This window comes from Gopherus evgoodei, chromosome 11 (assembly GCF_007399415.2).
Source record: "Gopherus evgoodei ecotype Sinaloan lineage chromosome 11, rGopEvg1_v1.p, whole genome shotgun sequence".
Classification (NCBI taxonomy): Eukaryota; Metazoa; Chordata; order Testudines; family Testudinidae; genus Gopherus; species Gopherus evgoodei.
The window spans coordinates 503,525-520,235 of record NC_044332.1 but is presented as its reverse complement, the minus strand read 5'-3'; the positions used below and the strand labels follow the sequence as shown (position 1 = coordinate 520,235).

General features: G+C 44.0%; 1 protein-coding gene across 2 annotated transcripts in view; it reads right to left on the bottom strand.

Annotated features, from left to right (window-relative positions):
- The window catches only part of NDUFA10 (NADH:ubiquinone oxidoreductase subunit A10), a 65,239-nt gene that overhangs the window by 24,186 nt on the left and 24,342 nt on the right, over positions 1-16,711 (bottom strand). The gene's annotated exons all lie outside the window — the stretch shown is intronic.

Sequence of the window (16,711 nt, the reverse complement as noted above, 5' to 3'; positions counted from 1 at the left end):
AAGACAGGATCTATTAATGGATATTTTCTATGTCTTTGTAAGGAGGAGAGGATGGAAGATGATAAAATACTGGTAGGATCTGATGAGAAACACTCAAATGAAAAAGAGGCCCATTCAATTACATTATGTAATGCAGGGGTGGCCAACCTGAGCCTGAGAAGGAGCCAGAATTTACTAATGTACATTGCCAAAGAACCACAGTAATACATCAGCTCCCCACCAGCTCTTCCCCCACCCCCCAGCGCCTCCCCCTCCATCCCCACACAGCTGTTCCATGGCGTGCAGGAGGCTCTGGGGGAGAGCAGGGAGGAGCGAGGGCATGGCAGGCTCAGCGGAGGGGGTTGAATGGGGGCAGGGCCTGGGGCAGATCCAGGGGTTGAGCAGTGAGCACCCCCAATATATTGGAAAGTTGGTGCCTGTAGCTCCAGCCCCCGAGTCAGTGCCTATAGAAGGATCCGCATATTAAACATCTGAAGAGCCGCATGTGGTTCTGGAGCCACAGGTTGGCCACCCCTGATGTAACGGCGGACAGCTAAAAAAAGTGACAAATTTTTAAAGTGCTTATATACCAATGCCAGAAGTCTAAATAATAAGATGAGAGCACTAGAGTACCTCGTATTAAATGAGACATTGATATAATAGACATCACAGAAACTTGGTGGAATGAGAATAATCAATGAGATACAGTAATATCAGTGCATAAAATATACCAGCAGGACAAAACAGGTCATGCTAGTGGGGGAGTGGCACTATATGTGGGAAAAAGCATAGAATCAAATGAAGTCAAAATCTTAAATGAACCAAACTGTACCATAGAATCTCTACAGATAGTAATTCCGTGCTCGAAGAAGAAGAATATAGCAGCAGAGATATATTACTGACCATCTGACCAGGATGGTGATAGTGACAGCGAAATGCTCAGGAAGATTAGAGAGGCTATACAAACAAAAAAAATCAGTAATAATGGGGGATTTAAACTATCCCCACATACACGGGGTACATGTCACCTCAGAATGGGATGCAGAGATAAAGTTTCTGACACTTTAAATGACTGCTTCCTGGAGCAGCTAGTCCTGGAACTCGCAAGCGGAAAGGCAGTTACTGATTTAGTCTTAAGTGGAGCACAGGATTTGGTCCAAGAGGTGCATATAGCTGGACTGCTTGGTAATAATGATCATAATATAATCAAATTTAACATCCCTGTAGAGGGAAACCACCACAGCAGTCCAACACTGTAGCATTTAATTTCAAAAAGGAGGACTACACAAAAATGTGGAAGTTAGTCAAACAAGGGACATTGTGAAGACCAAGACTATAACAGGATTCAAAAAGGAACTACATAAATTCATGGAGGATAGGCCCATCAGTGGCTATTAGTCACAGGATGGGCAGGGATGGCGTCCCTAGCCTCTGTTTGTCTGAAGCTGGGAATGGGTAACTGAGGATGGATCACATGATGATTACCTATTCTATTCATTCCGTCTTGGGCACCTAGCAGCGGCTGCTGTTGGCAGACAGGATACTGGGCTAGATGGACCTTTAATCTGACCCAGTATGGCTGTTCTTATGAGGTGGGGATTAACAGCTGGGGAAAATTTGGGAGGATGCAGTGAAGAGGGTTGTTCCTAAAAGGCCTTCCAGGAAGACCCTTTAGATAAGTGGCTTTCAACCTTTCCAGACTACTGTACCCCTTTCAGGAATCTGATTTGTCTTGTATAACCCCAAGTTTCATCTCACTTAAAGACTACTTGCTTACAAAATCAGACATAAAAATACAAACATGTCACAGTATACAATTATTGAAAAATGGTTTGCTCTCTCATTTTTACCATATAATTATAAAATAAATCAATTGGAATATAAATATTATACTTAAAAATTTCAGTGTATAGTATATGGCAGCGGTAGGCAAACTATGGCTCGGCTGCCGAAGGCGGCACATGAGCTGATTTTCAGTGGCTCTCACACTGCCCGGTCCTGGCCATCTGTACGGGCGACTCTGCATTTTAATTTAATTTTAAATGAAGCGTCTTAAACATTTTAAAAGCCTTATTTACTTTACATACAACAACAGTTTAGTTCTATATTATAGACTTATAGAAAGAGACCTTCTAAAAACGTTAAAATGTATTAGTGGCACGTAAAACCTTAAATTAGAGTGACTAAATGAAGATTCGGCACAGCACTTCTGAAAGTTTGCCGACCCCTGGTATATAGAGAAGTATAAACAGGTCATTGTCTGTATGAAATTTTAGTTTGTACTGACTTTGCTAGTGCTTTTTGTGTAGCCTGTTATAAAACTAGGCAAATATCTAGATGAGTTGATGTATCAACTGGTAGACCTCTGTGTCCCCCCAAGGGTACATGCACCCTTGACTGAGAACCATTGCTTTAGATGAAACAGTTAGCAATACATCTACAAGGCCAGAACCTGAGCGGGTATAATTGTTATAGCTCCACTGACTTGAAGGGATCGATAATCTACAGCAGCAGAGTTTCCAGCCCCCTCGTCCAGACTAACCCGCGGCATCGGCGGGTTAAAATCGATTGCTCGGGGATCGATATATCGCGTCTAGTCTGGACGCGGTGTATCGATCCCCGAGCGCGCTTACATCGATTCCGGAACTCCATCAATCCGAACGGAGTTCCAGAATCGACACGGAGACCCGCGGACATCGATGCAGCGCCGTCCAGACTGGTGAGTACCTCGATTTTAGAAATTCGACTTCAGCTACGTTATTCTCGTAGCTGAAGTTGCGTATCTAAAATCGATTTTAATTCCTAGTCTGGACGTGGCCTTACTTACACAACAGACAGTTCTATTCTATGCTACATAGTATGACACACTATGTCCATATGAGCTGTATGGTAATCACTTCCCTGTATCTCACAGAGCATCAAATGCTTCTTGGCATTTAAACAGAAAGGGCTGGCACAGATATCCATTGTTTATATTACAAAAGGCTGTTTATTACCTAAACAATTCTGCTTTGTTCCTCACGTTAAGTAGGAACAAGAGTTAATTTACACAGGTCTGACTAACTGAATGATCATCATTTGACTGAGCACTGTAGTGTACATTTCTCTTAAGACCATCTAGTTGATGTAAACTTATAAACAGCTGGTTGATGTGCAATAATAGTCTCAAAACCTGACAGAATCTAAAGAAAACCCTGAATCCTCTATGCCCACTGTTGATCTGTTACTAACTGCAATACTGGCAAGAAAAGGGGCTAAATTAACTGCGCCAAAAAGTCTATAATGTCTATGATTTATAAAGCATGTACCTTAGCATTATATAATATCCTATATTTCACTGCCTTTCATTTCACTAAATATTTCTTGGGGAATGGTATAGCAAGTTAGTTTAAGTGCCCCTTCCTTATTCTTAATGTTAGATTCCAAATACTCAATTAGATACCATATGTTTCACTTGACAAATGTGAAAGCAATTATTTTTCACGCCGAGGTAACCCTTTAATCACTGTCATTTAATGGCTGGTGAAAGCGCCCTCACATTAATTTTTAAAAACATCATGAATCAGCATGTGTGAAATCAATCAGTATTCTAATCAGCTGCATTTACTCAAGTGACTTTAGGAAAGAGCATCTTTTCAGCAGCTTCTTAGCCATATCACATCATTGTATTACTGTGGGTGGGTGACAGTGCGCATGTGCATGTATTTTTGTCTACAGAATCTATAGACTACAAAGGATTTTGTCAGTCTTCCACCATCTTTTAAGGAACATTTCACTTTGATAGGAAACAACCTCAAAAAGGGAAAATATAGCATAAGTTCCTTCTAAGCAGAATTAATACCCATGTTTGTGGTTCCCACTTGGCATCTAACTTGCAAAATTGTATGCTATTCTTGCAGTCCGTGACTGCAAATAATAAATTCCTACTCTACTCCAGAACTGCTCAAATCCAGAATAAAATAGGCGTGACATGGGTCATCAACACACTCCCTTGCCATGTACTGTGATGACATAATACCACTGGCCTGGAGGAATATCTGCTTGAGCAAGAGCTTTAGACTACTTTAAACCCCGATTTACAGGATTAAAACAAAACTGTCAGCAATGGGATTTGCTAAAAGTTACGAGGAAGGAATAGAAGGGAAATAATTTTTTTCTCCTAAAACCTCTCCACTTCCCTATCGAGCCTGTGACTACCTCCACAGCCATACAACCTGGGATCATCTTTTGATTCCTCCCACCCCTCCCACACAAACGGGTCCTGTCAAATCTTGCTGCATCTTCCTCTGCAACATACTGAAAATCCAACTGTTTCTTTCATCAACACCCTGATTATTTCCTCTTGTTTATTACAGCCTCCACCTCCCTTGCATATCTGCATATCTTTCCTTAGTGTGCTCAAAACTACTGAACATGTTATACCTTGCCTGTTGATCTGACCACATCACAATCCTTCTTGAATCCCTTCGCTTACACCACATTGTCCAACACCTCAGATTTAAGACCTTTTTCTTTTGCGTTTACGGGTCATCTGACCTCCTCTTATATTCTCCAGCCCCACCTCCATCAATGACATCTACCTTGTTACCCTATTAATCTCAATGCTACCTTTTTTATTCTGCTCTGTGGGTGCTCTACCCATTGTGGCTCACTAAGGGTTTGTCTACACTGGCATTTCGTTGTCAAAACTTTTGTTGTTCAGGGGTATTTAAGAAAAAACATCCCCAAACAAGAGAAGTTTTACTGACAAAAAGAACCGGTGTGAAAAGCACTTTGTGGGCAGTTCTAAGCAAGCTTTCAATGACAGCTATTACTCATCTTTATCTCTACAATAATTATTTTGACAGTCATTTAATAACCACCATCATGAGATGCAAATCATTGCTTAGAAATGTGTGTTCTGGGGAAATGGTTAACACACTCCATTATCATACGCACACTGAAACAACCAGCCTTGTTTGTGATTTTGAAATCAAGCTGCCTGACAAGCCCCTCAATCAACCACTTAAATCAGATTTTCTTAAACAGCCTTTGCTTATTCAGTGTTAGGGAATCTGGTTACAACACAGTAGTACCCAACACACATCTGTATTACCAACATAAAATGGACTAAAATGTGCAGCAAAGTGTAGTAACAGGGATAATGAAGCCCAAGGCTTTCACACAACTCAATACCACAGTTGAACAGTTCAGACCCCTCTACACCAGCAGTTCTCAATTAGCATACAGTTGCAGCCCAGCTGTGTGCTAAAAAAATTCAAAATTTGCTGCTCTGACCTAAAGGGGGCGGGGCTGGCTGAGGGGCACACAGCGTCTACCAACCTGCTGGAGTGCTCCTGACACGAGGGGGCAGGAGAGTGTGTCTCTGGGCAGGTTTGGGGGAGAGAGGTGTTCTGGACAGTGAGGGGGTGGGAGGTGCTGAGAACTAGGGGTTTGTGGTGGTGCTGTAGCATCCCAAGGTTTTAGGCTGCCCAGCCCCACAGCTCCGCTCTTGGCTCCTTTATGGAGGAGTCTCTGGGCTGGGGGTGGGGAGGTGGGGGGGAAGAGGGGGACGCACTGGACATAGGGGAGTGGGGGGGGGGGGGGGCTTTGAGAGGGGCACTGCGGTTCTCAACCTGCGGCCCACAATGATAAACAGGTTGAGAACCACTGCTCTACACCTAACTGTGTTGAGCATGACCATGAGGTAACTAGCTTCCCCAACCCAAGATTTTAATAGAGTTGACAGGACATGAATAATGCCAGTTTGCTCATCCCACCAAAACTAATCAATAAGAGAGGGGAGATTGGACCAAATTATTAGACTTTACCATCTGGATTAAACAGTTAAACATGCATCACCTGGGGTGAGGTTTCATTTGACACTTTTTTCCATGAGATGCAGCTAAAACCCTAGGCTGCAATACCTGTGAATCAGATACATCTACCAATTGGAGGTAGGTATTACATCATATGCCTCCCATTCTCTGCCTTGTACTGCTCCTGGTCAAAACACAAACTCATGTCATTCCGCAATTCAGAAAGTGGAATTTATACACATATTAGCTAACATGAATTAATAGGAATTACAGAGATGATTCAAACAGAAATTGGGTGGCACAAAAATTTTCCTGCTGCCTGACAGAGTCTATTCAGCTACAGTTCACAATTAGTTTTCTCTGGAGACTTCAAAGGAAATTGATTTCAGGATTTCCATGGTTCATTTGTACCCTGATGCTGCATTATGTCATTATCAATGAGCGAGGCACAGTGACAGCAGGAGACTTTAAACAAAGGTTTTAAAGCCGTTTAATGCTAAAAGGCAAAAATCCTAGTATAAAAACTTCACAAAGGTTGCAACATGGTAGCTAGGTCAGGAGCCTCTTTTGCTATTAACTGCCGATCTACATTTAAATATGTTCAGTTAAGCGTCTCGTTGCAGACCAGGTGGAGAAGAGGAACTCAAGATCCTTGTATGGGGAAGTAAGAACCGGCAGCATGGTATTAATATACCAACCTGAATGCTATGAAAATCACCCCCAAGGCAAATTTAGGTGTGCTGCTCATCATAGAAAAACACTCTGAAATTACCACCCAGCACTGAAAAACAATGCTTTTATTACATAAGATTGCACAGACTGCAAAGTTGTGCAAAACACTTGTGGATAAGCTATTTTCATAGCTAAAACAAATCAGGTTGGCATCCTCCCAGTTGTACACAGGTGGAAAACAGACATATTGGATTTGAGTGCTGCACTGAATTCAAATGTACATCCCACTACATCCAGGTTCTTATAGCCCACTCCCTTCAAAAATGCACCACTTTTCATTAAAAATAAAATCAGATTAATGAATTGCTCCAACATGAATTCACATTACATTTTTTGTTGATGTTTTCAGCCTTATCAAGAGGCAGAACTCTGAAAATTACGAAGCTACTGTCATAAACAGATAGCTAAGGGTTAATGTCTCTTTCACCTGAAACACCTGACCAGAGAACCAATCAGGAAACGGGATTTTTTCAACTTTGGGTGGAGGGAAGAGTGTCTCTGAGTCTTTTGTCTGTCTGCCTGTTTTCCTCCGAGCTTTGGAGAAGTACTTTCTACTTTCTAGTCTTCTGTTTCTAAGTGTAAGGACAAAGAGATCAGATAGTAAGTTCTATGGTTTCTTTTCTTTGGTATTTGCATGAATATAAGTGCTGAAGTACTTTGATTTGTATTCTTTTTGAATAAGGCTGTTTATTCAATATTCTTTTAAGCAATTGACCCTGTGTTGTATCATCTTAATACAGAGAGAACATTTGTATTTTTTTCTTTTTTTTTTTTATAAAGTTTTCTTTTAAGACCTGTTGGAGTTTTTCTTTACTTCAGGGAAATTAAGTCTGTACTCACCAGGGAATTGGTGGGAGGAAGAAATCAAGGGGAGAGCTGTGTGTTGGATTGCTAGCCTGATTTGGCATTTCCTCTGGGTGAAGAGGAAAGTGCTTTTGTTCCAGGATTGGGAACGGAGAGGGGGAATCACTCTGTGTAGTTTCACAGAGCTTGTGTCTGTGTATCTCTCCAGGAGCACCTGGAGGGGGGAAGGGAAACAGGATTATTTCCCTTTGTTGTGAGACTCAAGGGATTTGGGTCTTGGGGTCCCAGGGAAGGTTTTTCAGTGGGACCAGAGTGCCCCAAAACACTCTAATTTTTTGGGTGGTGGCAGCAGGTACCAGGTCCAAGCTGGTGACTAAGCTTGGAGATTTTTCATGCTAACCCCCATATTTTGGACGCTAAGGTCCAAATCTGGGAATAAGGTTATTAACATGGTGGCAGTAGGTTGGGATATAGACAGAATCCAGAAGCCAGTAGGAATATTATATTTTTCTTTTCTCTGCTAAGGGCTTTTTAGCAGAGAGAAACAGTTTGGTTTTAAAAGGGAACCAGGGATAATTTTTTTTTTCTGCTCTCTCTAGCAGTTGGGGGTTTGCATGTTAAGCGAGAAGACTGTTGAGGGTCTTTTGTCATGCAATAGCCCTCCCATTAGGAGGCAAATACCGGCACTTATATGCATGCAGATAAAGTGGTTTTTCTGGTTTCCCTTAATTGAACATTAGCTAGAGAGAGAAAAGGAAAAAAACACTGTTGCTAGGCAGACTTCAGGAGGCAACAGAGAGCCTGCAGTTCAGAAGATAAACACCGGAGGGCACCCCAACACCAGAAAACAGGAACCATGTCTACTAGGACAAAAATGGAGGCCGAAGACCATTTAAAAGAAGCTGAACACAGGCGACAACTAGAAATAAAACAAAAAGAGATGGAGATAAAAGAAAAGGAAGAAAGCATCAAACTGGCAGCCTTCCAAAGAGAACAGGCAGCCCAAGAGGCAGCACACAAAAGAAAACTAGAAGAAGAAGAGGTGGCCTACCGAAGGAAACAAGCAGAAGATGAGGCAGCCCACCGCCGAGAAATGGAAAAGCACCAAAAAGAAATGGAAAAACAACAAAAACAAATGGAAAAAGAGAATGAAGAGAAGGAAAAACAGAGAAAACATGAACTGGAGATGGCAAAAGCTGGGCTGCATGTGCCAGCCACCCCTAACAACCCGGCGCCAATTATTGCTCCACAGCACAGAAAATTTCCCACCTACAAGGCAGGTGATGACACCGAGGCCTTCTTGGAAAATTTTGAAAGAGCCTGTCTTGGGTACAGCATCCCCGAAGACCAGTACATGGTAGAATTAAGGCCACACCTCAGTGGACCTTTAGCAGAGGTGGCAGCTGAAATGCCTAAGCTGCAAATGAATGACTATAAACTTTTTCAAACCAAGGCCAGATACAGGATGGGGATAACCCCAGATCATGCCCGTCGGCGTTTCAGAACCCAAAAGTGGAAACCAGAGGTGTCATTTCCCAAACACGCCTACTACATTGCAAAAAACTATGAGGCCTGGTTAACAGGAAACAACATTCAAACCTTGGAAGAAGTGAACCTCCTCATACAAATGGAGCAGTTCTTGGATGGTGTTCCTGAAGACATCACACGGTACATACAAGATAGAAATCCCAAAACTATCGCTGAGGCGGGGGAGATTGGAGCCAAATGGATGGAACTGGCAGAAAGCAAAAAAGCTACTGTCAAGGGGAACGATTACCCCAGGGGGCACACAGACCATAAACCCTACAACCGAGGACAGCCAAAGACCCTCCATACCACCCAAGTAAAGCCACAGATACCCTACTCTTCAACCTCACCAGTCTCCAGTAACTCACCTCGGCCCAGTGACCCATCAGATGGAAGATGCTTTAAGTGTAATGAACCGGGACATATCAAGGCCAACTGTCCCAAGAACACCATGCGAGTGCAATTCATTACACCACCATCACACCAAAGATCCCCAGGCCCGGATGCCTCTCAAATACCCTTGGAGCGAAGGGAAAATTTGAGAGTGGGCGGAAAGAAGGTTACTGCGTGGAGAGACACGGGGGCACAAGTGTCAGCTATCCACCAATCCTTCGTTGACCCCAAATTCATCAACCCAAAGGCCAAAGTTACAATTTACCCCTTCATGTCACAAGCTGTAGACTTGCCTACAGCTCAACTGCCTGTCCAGTACAAAGGCTGGTCAGGAATGTGGACTTTTGCAGTCTATGACAATTATCCTATCCCCATGCTACTGGGGGAAGACTTGGCCAACCAGGTGAGGCGGGCCAAGAGAGTGGGAATGGTTACCCGTAGCCAAACCAGGCAAGCTTCCAGACCCATTCCTGTTCCTGAGCCGTCCACAGACGCCCCGTCTGTGTTACCAGAGACCCAGACAGAGGTAGTGGACCCGGATTCCATGCCTACCACTGAAACAGCCACAGCATCTCCAGTCCCAGGCCCGGAACTGGAACAGCAACCAGCACCAGCAAGTGCAACCACATCTTCAAACTCAACGCCCGAGGGCGCCAGCGAGCCAGAACTGGCAGAAGCAACAGACAGCCATACCCAAAAGGCTCAGCCAGAGCCTGAAATACCCTCAGGTGCACCAGCGGAGAGCGGTTCACCAGCAACGGAAACAACCCCATCACCTACATCGCTTCCAGAGGGACCAAGCCCAAGTCCACAGTCTGAGGAAGAACTGGTGACCCCAGCCTCAAGGGAACAGTTCCAGGCTGAGCAGGAAGCAGATGACAGCCTTCAGAAAGCGTGGGCGGCGGCACGGAGCACCCCACCGCCTCTCAGCTCTTCTAATCGATCCCGGTTTGTTATAGACCAAGGACTTTTATACAAGGAAATTCTTTCTGGTGGACACCGGGAAGAATGGCAGCCGCAAAAACAGTTGGTGGTTCCAACTAAGTACCGGGGGAAGCTCTTAAGCTTAGCCCATGATCATCCCAGTGGCCATGCTGGGGTGAACCGAACCAAGGACCGGTTGGGGAAGTCCTTCCACTGGGAGGGGATGGGCAAGGATGTTGCCAAGTATGTCCGGTCTTGTGAGGTATGCCAAAGAGTGGGAAAGCCTCAAGACCAGGTCAAGGCCCCTCTCCAGCCACTCCCTATAATTGAGGTCCCATTTCAGCGAGTAGCTGTGGATATTCTGGGCCCTTTCCCAAAAAAGACGCCCAGAGGAAAGCAGTACGTACTGACTTTAGTGGACTTTGCTACCCGATGGCCAGAAGCAGTAGCTCTAGGCAACACCAGGGCTAACACTGTGTGCCTGGCCCTAACAGACATCTTTGCCAGGGTAGGTTGGCCCTCTGACATCCTTACAGATTCAGGGTCTAATTTCCTGGCAGGGACCATGGAAAAACTGTGGGAAACTCATGGGGTGAATCACTTGGTTGCCACCCCGTACCACCATCAAACCAATGGCCTGGTGGAAAGGTTCAATGGAACTTTGGGGGCCATGATAAGAAAATTCATCAACGAATTCTCCAATAATTGGGACCTAGTGTTGCAGCAGTTGCTGTTTGCCTACAGGGCTGTACCACATCCCAGTTTAGGGTTTTCACCATTTGAACTTGTGTATGGTCACGAGGTTAAGGGGCCATTACAGTTGGTGAAGCAGCAATGGGAGGGGTTTACGCCTTCTCCAGGAACTAACATTCTGGACTTTGTAAGCAACCTACAAAGCACCCTCCGACACTCTTTAGCCCTTGCTAGAGAGAACCTAAAGGATGCTCAAGAAGAGCAAAAGGCCTGGTATGACAAACATGCCAGAGAACGTTCCTTCAAGGTAGGAGACCAGGTTATGGTCTTGAAGGCGCAACAGGCCCATAAGATGGAAGCATCATGGGAAGGGCCATTCACGGTCCAAGAGCGCCTGGGAGCTGTAAACTACCTCGTAGCATTTCCCAATTCCTCACTAAAGCCTAAAGTGTACCATGTTAATTCTCTCAAGCCTTTCTATTCTAGAGACTTACAGGTTTGTCAGTTTACAGTCCAGGGAGATGATGCTGAGTGGCCTGACGGTGTCTACTACGACGGGAAAAAAGACGGTGGCGTGGAAGAGGTGAACCTCTCAACCACCCTGGAACGTCTGCAGCGGCAACAAATCAAGGAGCTGTGCACTAGCTTCGCCCCATTGTTCTCAGCCACCCCAGGACGGACTGAACGGGCATACCACTCCATTGATACAGGTAATGCTCACCCAATCAGAACCCCACCCTACCGGGTGTCTCCTCATGCCCAAGCTGCTATAGAACGGGAGATCCAGAACATGCTACAAATGGGTATAATCCGCCCATCTACCAGTGCATGGGCATCTCCAGTGGTTCTGGTACCCAAACCAGATGGGGAAATACGCTTCTGCGTGGACTACCGTAAGCTAAATGCTGTAACTCGTCCGGACAACTATCCAATGCCACGTACTGATGAGCTATTGGAAAAGTTGGGACGTGCCCAGTTCATCTCTACCATAGACTTAACCAAGGGGTACTGGCAAGTACCGCTAGATGAACCTGCCAAGGAGAGGTCAGCATTCGTCACCCATACGGGGGTGTATGAATTCAATGTCCTTCCTTTCGGCCTTCGAAATGCACCCGCCACCTTCCAGAGGCTGGTAGACGGTCTACTAGCTGGACTGGGAGAATTTGCAGTTGCCTACCTCGATGATGTGGCCATTTTTTCAGACTCCTGGCCCGAACACCTACTCCACCTGGAAAAGGTCTTGGAGCGCATCAGGCAGGCAGGACTAACTGTTAAGGCCAAAAAGTGTCAAATAGGCCAAAACAGAGTGACTTACCTGGGGCACCAGGTGGGTCGAGGAACCATAAACCCCCTACAGGCCAAGGTGGATGCTATCCAAAAGTGGCCTGTCCCAAGGTCAAAGAAACAGGTCCAATCCTTCTTAGGCTTGGCCGGATACTACAGGCGATTTGTACCACACTACAGCCAAATCGCTGCCCCATTGACCGACCTAACCAAAAAGACCCAGCCAAATGCCGTTAAGTGGACTGATGAGTGTCAAAAAGCCTTTACCCAGCTTAAGGCAACGCTCATGTCGGACCCTGTGCTCAGGGCCCCGGACTTTGACAAGCCATTCCTAGTAACCACGGATGCATCTGAGCGTGGTATAGGAGCAGTACTCATGCAGGAAGCAACAGATCACAACTTCCATCCTGTCGTGTTTCTCAGCAAGAAACTGTCTGAGAGGGAAAGTCACTGGTCAGTCAGTGAAAAGGAATGCTATGCCATTGTGTACGCCCTGGAAAAGCTACGCCCATATGTTTGGGGACGGCGGTTCCAACTACAAACTGACCATGCTGCACTAAAGTGGCTTCATACTGCCAAGGGGAACAACAAGAAACTTCTTCGTTGGAGTTTAGCTCTCCAAGATTTTGATTTTCAAATTCAACACATCACAGGAGCTTCTAACAAAGTTGCTGATGCACTCTCCCGTGAGAGTTTCCCAGAGTCCAGTAGTTAAAAAGTGTTCTTAAAATGTAAAAGTCTGTTAGTTATATACTTAGTAGTATATGTAAAGGTGCATGTGTTGTATTAATCTGTTTATTTTCAAGTTCTAGAAGGAAATTGCCGCCAGTGAGCTTCCCCACTGTCTGCAATTTGGGGGCGTGTCATAAACAGATAGCTAAGGGTTAATGTCTCTTTCACCTGAAACACCTGACCAGAGAACCAATCAGGAAACGGGATTTTTTCAACTTTGGGTGGAGGGAAGAGTGTCTCTGAGTCTTTTGTCTGTCTGCCTGTTTTCCTCCGAGCTTTGGAGAAGTACTTTCTACTTTCTAGTCTTCTGTTTCTAAGTGTAAGGACAAAGAGATCAGATAGTAAGTTCTATGGTTTCTTTTCTTTGGTATTTGCATGAATATAAGTGCTGAAGTACTTTGATTTGTATTCTTTTTGAATAAGGCTGTTTATTCAATATTCTTTTAAGCAATTGACCCTGTGTTGTATCATCTTAATACAGAGAGAACATTTGTATTTTTTTCTTTTTTTTTTTATAAAGTTTTCTTTTAAGACCTGTTGGAGTTTTTCTTTACTTCAGGGAAATTAAGTCTGTACTCACCAGGGAATTGGTGGGAGGAAGAAATCAAGGGGAGAGCTGTGTGTTGGATTGCTAGCCTGATTTGGCATTTCCTCTGGGTGAAGAGGAAAGTGCTTTTGTTCCAGGATTGGGAACGGAGAGGGGGAATCACTCTGTGTAGTTTCACAGAGCTTGTGTCTGTGTATCTCTCCAGGAGCACCTGGAGGGGGGAAGGGAAACAGGATTATTTCCCTTTGTTGTGAGACTCAAGGGATTTGGGTCTTGGGGTCCCAGGGAAGGTTTTTCAGTGGGACCAGAGTGCCCCAAAACACTCTAATTTTTTGGGTGGTGGCAGCAGGTACCAGGTCCAAGCTGGTGACTAAGCTTGGAGATTTTTCATGCTAACCCCCATATTTTGGACGCTAAGGTCCAAATCTGGGAATAAGGTTATAACAGCTACAACTTTGCTTTGCTGTCTGATTGCTCAGCAATCACATAAAGCTGAAATTCACATCTCTCTCACATCCTTGAAGTATACTGTCACCACCAGAAAGTCACCCTCATGAGGCTTCATTTTTGATCAGAACAAGACATAGCATAATGGAATATTATGGTTGAACTTGCCCATGTTAATTACTTAACTCTTTTGTTTAACCATTTCCAGACTGGTCCTCAAATGTGTATTTACCCACTGATCACCAAACGGAAGGTGGGCTTTCCACAACAGCAGGAAATTCATTAAAGTTATGAGATGTCTGAATTCTTCTACTTTTAGGGGTGTGTCTATACTGCACCTGGGATGGCATTTCCCAGCATGGGTAGACAGAAATATGCAAGCTCTATTTGAGCTAGAGTGCTAAAAATAGCAACGTGGCCACAGCATCACAAATACGCACGCAGGGAGTCAGGCAGGTTTGTACTTAGGTATTTGGCACAAGCCACTGTGGCCACACGGCTATTCTTAGTGCATTAGTTCAAGCGGAGCTGGTGAGCGTCTGTCTACCCATGCTGGAAAACACAACCTCAGCTGCTGCATAGACATACCCAAAAGGTGAAGGAGCAAGATCCTTTTCACATGATGGCAGAAACTGTTTTATTAACCTGTATGTTTATGGACAGCTGTTGTCAGCAGGGATTTTAGCACATTTTTTAAGACCAATATGCATCCCTATGTCTAATTTTATCATCAAATCTTGATAAAAACCTCCGACTCCACACTTGCCACGGAAACCTGGATAGAACATTCCCCACCCCTGAGGCATCAATAGAGCTGTCCCTGAAACAGTTTCATCAGTAGCGAAGTCTGGGTTTAACTAGGAAGATTATTTTGCTAGTAGATCCTTGAACCAGTTAGGTCCCCATCTCCCTCAGGAGGTCACCGTTCTGTAAATCCTCTCTTCCCAACCCTCCTCTTTCAGAAGTAAGCAACACGCTACCATGTCGGGGTCTGGGTCTCATCTCTCAGGCCCTGGGAAAGATTCTTTGCACCTCTCTCTTTCTCTAGCAGATGAGAGGAGTTGAGTTAGACAGGCTCCTGACGAACACACAAGGAAGGTCACCATAACATCAGGCCTTCAAAGCAACAAGTATGAGGGGAATCAGGTTCAGTTACATTGGGGGAAGGAAAAAAAAAAAAAGATCTCACAAAACTAAGTGATTGGGCAACAAAATGGCAAATGAAATTTAATGTGAATAAATGTAAAGTAATGCACATTGGATAAAACAACCCCAACTATACATACAACGTGATGGGGACTAATTTAGCTACAGCAAGTGAGGAAAAAGATCTTGGAGTCATCGTGGACAGTTCTCTGAAGATGTCCATGCAGTATGCAGAGGTGGTCAAAAAAGCAAACATGATGTTAGGAATCATTAAAAAGGGGATAGAGAATAAGACTGAGAATATATATATTGCCCTTATATAAATCCATGGTATGCCCACATCTTGAATACTGTGTACAGATGTGGTCTCCTCACCTCAAAAAAGATATTCTAGCACTAGTAAAGGTTCAAAAAAGGGCAATTAAAATGATTAGGGGTTTGGAGAGGGTCCCATATGAGGAAAGATTAAAGAGGCTAGGTCTCTTCAGCCTGGAAAAGAGGAGACTAAGGGGGGATATGATAGAGGTATATATAATCATGAGTGATGTTGAGAAAGTGGAAAAAGAAAAGTTATTTACTTATTCTCATAATACAAGAACTAGGGGTCACCAAATGAAATTAATAGACAGCAGGTTTAAAACAAATAAAAGGAAGTTCTTCTTCATACAGCGCACAGTCAACTTGTGGAACTCCTTACCTGAGGAGGTTGTGAAGGCTGGGACTATAACAGTGTTTAAAAGAGAACTGGATAAATTCAGGGTGGTTAAGTCCATAAACAGCTATTAGCCAGGATGGGTAAAGAATGGTGCCCCTAGCCTCTGTTCGTCAGAGGATGGAGATGGATGGCAGGAGAGAGATCACTTGATCATTGCCTGTTAGGTTCACTCTCTGTGGGGCACCTGGCATTGGCCACGGTCGGTAGACAGATACTGGGCTAGATGGACCTTTGGTCTGACCCGATACGGCCGTTCTTATGTTCTTATGGGTAATGTAGATCTTGGGAGATGTGCAGAACCTTATCACTTGTATAAAATTTGATTGTACTTTTAAGGAGTTGTATACTGAAAATGAAAGATGGTCCTTTGATGAGGGATCAAAACTACTACAAACTTTTCCAAAGCTATAGAAGACAGTGAGCAGGCATTAGAAACTAGACACAACTCTAGATACAAATCAACAAACAAGAGGTGAAAGGTCTTAATTATCCCATTATGAATCCTCTACAAATTTCTCTGACTTCTCCCCACACTGTGACCAAGTGGACTTCATTTTTCCAGGATAAAGTTACAGTGAGTCAACCCCAGGTAAATCAAATTGGATACTGTAAACTGGCCTATTATCCTGCAATTTGGTTGATTCTCGCCATGTCCACACTGATCTGCACCAATCCATTTGGAGAGAAAACTGCAATTTGCAGATACCATATGCAACTGTCGATACAGATCAAGTGACTGGCCTTTTAGCAGTCTCAATATTTGTACTTGCATGACTACTTTCCAGCAACTGGCTCTTACAGTTATCACAAACATTTTTCTCAGATCAAAGAATCTGTGGGATGGTAAAAGGAGTCAAACTTTAGATCCACTAGTAGTTGTCTAGCAAAGTAATAAAATATTCCCTTTAATTTTTAAATGAAACTAGTTCCAAGACTAGAGTGGATTATTTTATATTGCTGTTACTCTAAAAGACATGACTAAATTGCAAA